This window comes from Euprymna scolopes, chromosome 27 (genome assembly GCF_053919585.1).
Source record: "Euprymna scolopes isolate OS-2025 chromosome 27, ASM5391958v1, whole genome shotgun sequence".
In the NCBI taxonomy this organism is placed as follows: domain Eukaryota; kingdom Metazoa; phylum Mollusca; class Cephalopoda; order Sepiida; family Sepiolidae; genus Euprymna; species Euprymna scolopes.
Window position 1 is genome coordinate 78,643,444 of NC_136508.1, and position 5,000 is coordinate 78,648,443.

Below are 5,000 nucleotides of genomic sequence, written 5' to 3' on the forward strand. Positions count from 1 at the left end.
TTATGAAGTATTTAAAATAATGTTATTGGTTTCGTAGGCTGTATTAATGATAAGTTATTGGGTTTTTATGTAGACAACTGTTAACTATTTTTTTAGATTTGTTTCGAAATATATTATTGTTGTATCACTAACTAAAATTTGTCTTAAATTGAAGGGAGATTTTTTATAGAATTTGATAAATTAAGCTAGAATTTACTACATGCATGATGAGGAGGCCAAATAAGGTAGTGATCGCTACAACCAATGTAGCTCTTAGCTTCACTATATATATATATATATATATATATATATATATATATATATATATATATATATATATATATATATATATGAGAGAGAGAGAGAGAGAGAGAGAGAGAGAGAGAGAGAGAGAGAGAGAGAGAGAAATACGGTATATAACTATATCTTCACTATATACAGTGCGTGTCAAATTATTAACGAGATAACATTTTTTACCAGTTTCAGAAACTTACCGGTAGTTTCGTATCAAAAGCTTCGGAAACGTTGGCAATGCTGAGCTGCGCGTACTGTGAAATTTTCACTTAATGTAAACAACTTGCCATCGTAATTACTGAATCCGCAGTATTTGAGGTGTGAAATTATTAACAAGGCAGTTCGTTTCGTCAATAAAATGGATCGTAAAGGTGGTTTGAGTAATTCTGAAAAATAGTACTATTACAGAACAGCTAGCAAAAGGTAAAACTACCCTCGAAATATTGAAAATGATAGGAAGGTACCATCAAACTGTGAAGAAATTTGTCAAGGACCCTACAAAGGTACATAAGAGAGCTGATAAAAGTAAATCTAGAGTTGTTTCATGCCGTTCTCTACTCCAAATTAAACGTTAAGTTGTTAAGAACCCTGGACAGACAAGTCGAGAATCTTTGACCAAGCCAGATTGAAGAATGTCTCAAAAAGTACTCTATGTCGTCTTCTGAAAAAAGTGGCAAAGTCTGTTAAGTCTGTGACAAAGCCTCCGTTAAAGCAACATCACATACAAAACCGATTGAAATGGACAGAGGACCACATCAAATCGGATTTTTCCGAATTATTGTTCACGGATGAAGTGCGTGTCACGCTTGATGGCCCAGATGGCTGGAGTAAGGGATGGGTCCTAGATGGATGTCATGCCATCAGCGTTTAACGCGCCAACAAGGTGGTGGTGGGATAATGATTTGGGCTGGGATTATCGGAGGTACGTTAGTTGGCCCATGGAGAGTCCTAGAAGTCGTAAAAATGACATCAAATACTTACATAGCTTTTCTGAAGGAGCACTTTGAACCATGGCTGAAGAAGAAAAGGTTGGCGTTCAGAAGAACTATTATTTTTATGCAGGATAATGCTCCCTCGCATGCAGCGAACAAAAGAAAAGAGTATTTGCAATAACTGTGGTTCTCTGGGCTACGGAAGATGGCGTGGCCTGCGAATTCACCAGATTTGAACCGAATTAAGAACCTTTGAAGTATCATGAAGCGACGCCTCTATGCAAGTGGACGCCAATTTAAGAGCAAAGATGAGTTGTGGGATGCTCTCCAAGAGGTATAGCGAGGAATAACTGTTGTCGAAATCACAAATTTGACTAATTCTGTGGACCAACGTCTTGTACAAGTCATTCATGAAAAAAATCGCATATCCCCTACTAATTATGTCAATGTAGAAATTGCTATGTAGTTATTGTGTTCTAAGGATTTTTCCTAGTTCATTTAATGTTTGAAAATTATTTCAATAAACAAGTTATGGATATATTGTGTTTTTTTCTCAACCTCGTTCATAACTTGACACACTGAAATCAACAGATATGGCTGTCTTCATAGTTTCGCTAATACTGCTTTAAACACTTTTATTTTCTGACCGGAGTAGTTGAATAGTATTGTAAGCACTTTCTCATCTTTATGGATTTTTATTCACTCCTTCCTTAAATATTTAAAAAATGTAAACTCGTTAATAATTTGACACGCAGTATATATATATATATATATATATATATATATATATATATATATATATATATGAATATATATATATATATGTGTGTGTGTGTCTGTGTGTGTCTGTGTGTGTGATTAGACTATTCTTATAATGATCAAATCATTGTTGTTTTTGCGGTGGGAGTAAAGTCTGTGCAGTTCTAGGAGGTCCACCCTCCAAGGCCTTGTCTCCTCTATAAGGGATTAGTTTATTGCTAATCGCCCGAGGCACCCTCATCGGGGAATGCCGACGAGGAAGCCTCGACATTTTTTGCGGGTCAGAGTACCCCTCCTCTGGGGCCCAGACTTCTCAATCCCACTTTGCGACCCTGGTGTCTAAGTTCTTGCAGTGAGAGAGAACTAAATATCAACTCGCGGTTCACTCTTTATCTGTGTCTAAACCTAAACGTAGATTCCACGAGCAAAGCTTCTTTCTTAGAACTCCACGCCTATGGAATTGTCTTCCGTTTTCCTGCTTTCCAGCTGACTACAATATGGTTGTCTTCAAGTCTTTGATGAGTCGTTCCATATAAGTTAACAAATTTACCGAATTTCCATTACTAACGATTATTATATTGTCCAATTTTACTCTACACTCTTTAACCCTTATCCTCGAGTGGCCTCTTGGCCTTGATAAGTGGTGATGCCTATGTAAAAAAACAAACAAAAAACGTGACAATGTTATAAGAAATACGGTAGCACTTTTTCCGAAATATCGTTCTGAATGTATATTAAAGTTTTTTTAAAAGAAAATCAAAGAATATAATTTTTTTTAAAGAAATGTTTATTTTGATATATAAAACAAGTTAAAAACAAAAATATTCATTCATAACAATATAAAAAAGTACCACCTATCTCGCATTAAATTGTAACTTGAGCCACTTGTCACTTATGTATATATATATATATATATATATATATATATATATATATATATATATATATATATATACTAGCAAAAGTACCCGTCGTTGACTGGGTTCAAAAACAGCCTACAAAAAATGGACTCTGATTTATGAAAGTATGATAGGTTATGAAAAGGAAGGGTTGTAAAGAGATAGCTTCGAATTCGGGGGTATCAAAACCAAAGCAAAATATGATAGAAGTAAAAATAAAATAGATAAACCCCATAATTTATTATACCATACCTGTTCACACTGAAACACTTATCACAATATTCTGTGGATCTATCTTAAAAAAAACCTTGTTAAACTTTGTGACATATTTCCATTTTATGGAGGTCAGGCATGAACGAACATCCCATAATTTTATTATACCATATTTCTTCAAACTGAAGCATAAGTATCAAAGTATACTTACGCAGATAGATATGAAAAGTCTTTATTAAAGTTTGTTCCTATTTCCATTTCATGGAGGCCAGGCGCGAACGCAGACCCCACAATTTTATTATACCATCGCTATTTAAGTTAAAACATACTTATCAAAGCATAACTATGTACATCTATATCAAAAACACTTGTAAACGTTTTTTATTTTAATTTTTTAATTTTTTATTTCCATACTTTGTGGACCCGGCGCGAACGCAGACCCCACAATTTTAATGAACCACCGTTCTGCCAGATCAAACATACCCATTCCTGTGTCTCGATACATCCTCTATCATTATATGAAATCAGTTTTTTAAAATAGTCAGCCACATAGGAGCCTATTCGTGACCACACACACACACATACACACACATTCAGCTTTATATATATATATATATATATATATATATATATATATATATATTCACATACATACACGTAGTAGCTACACCCCCATACATGCACACATTGCACATACGTACATGCAAAAGTGTTTCATGTTTAATGTGCAGGGCGGAACAATAAAATTGTCGCCATAGAAAAGACGACATGATTTCATTTCCATTTGATGGAAACGGGTTTTCTTTTTATTTTTTTGTTGCTAACCATCTACTAGATCTACTAACTAGTAGATTGTCTGCAAAAAAAAAAAAAAGAAAAATAAGTTAAAACAAACCCTTGGAGCGATTGGAACTTTCTATCATGTCTGTAAGTGACACAATGTTCAACGAGCGAAATCGGAGATGTGCCGCTGTACAACTCATGATCTCTACCTAACCAAGTTATGACAACAGGACCATTGCCAGCACCCTCAAATTCGGATGTTTCAATGCTTGAGGGCGTGCTCAGGGTGATGAAAACAAAATTTCTAGCCACGGTTATTGTTATTGGTTTGGTTTCAAGTAAGGGCAACATCATGCCTTCCCACATTTTCGAAGTCGTCTTGAAAGTCAGCACCAAAGTGTACCTGGATGTATTGTAATAAGTGGTGATCATCTGGTGGCCGCTAGCAGACCCTGGGTGGCAAAGCAGGACTTGCTGCCGGCCTGCAATTTCAAAGAAACCCAGGCCTGGTTTCAGAAGGAGTACTACGACTTTGTACCCTTCTCTCACTGGCCTCCCTCCTCCCCCGACCTGAATCCACTGGACTACTTCGTTTGCTTTTACGTCGAGAACATCATCAATATGATCTCCTACAACACGAAAGTCAGCCAGATCGCTGCCATCCGCCGAGTATTCACCGAGCTCCCGCCGGGCGCTTGTAGAAAAGGCATGCTCCCAGTTCTGGACCCGTATCGAGGCGATGATTGAGGCTGAAGGCGACTATATTGAATAGATGTTAGCTCTATTACATAATCAAGTAACTTTAACTGATTTTTCCAATAAAAGTTTTAAAATAAAATTGTAATGTTTTTTTCTTTAGGCCACAATTTTACCATTCTATCCTGTATTAGACTACAGAACGAAAAAAAAACTAAAACAAACATTTTTCATGTTGTTTGGATTCTTTGGAATCCTGCTCTTATCTTAGGTGTTATTCGCACGTTTCGCTCGATGTAACCTCCGACCTTCTTCACGTGTATCTTGTCGAACTCGGGAATCTGTCTATCGAACTCAAGGATCTGCACGGTATTATCGTTCAAAATTCCGTACAGATTCCCGAGTTCGACAGAAAGATTCCCGAGTTCGACAGAAAGATTCCCGA

General features: G+C 36.3%; 1 protein-coding gene across 1 annotated transcript in view; it reads left to right on the forward strand.

Moving 5' to 3' along the window:
- LOC145248932 (uncharacterized) overlaps positions 1-5,000 on the forward strand; it is a gene marked incomplete in the record, with an annotated part of 105,102 nt that overhangs the window by 46,579 nt on the left and 53,523 nt on the right.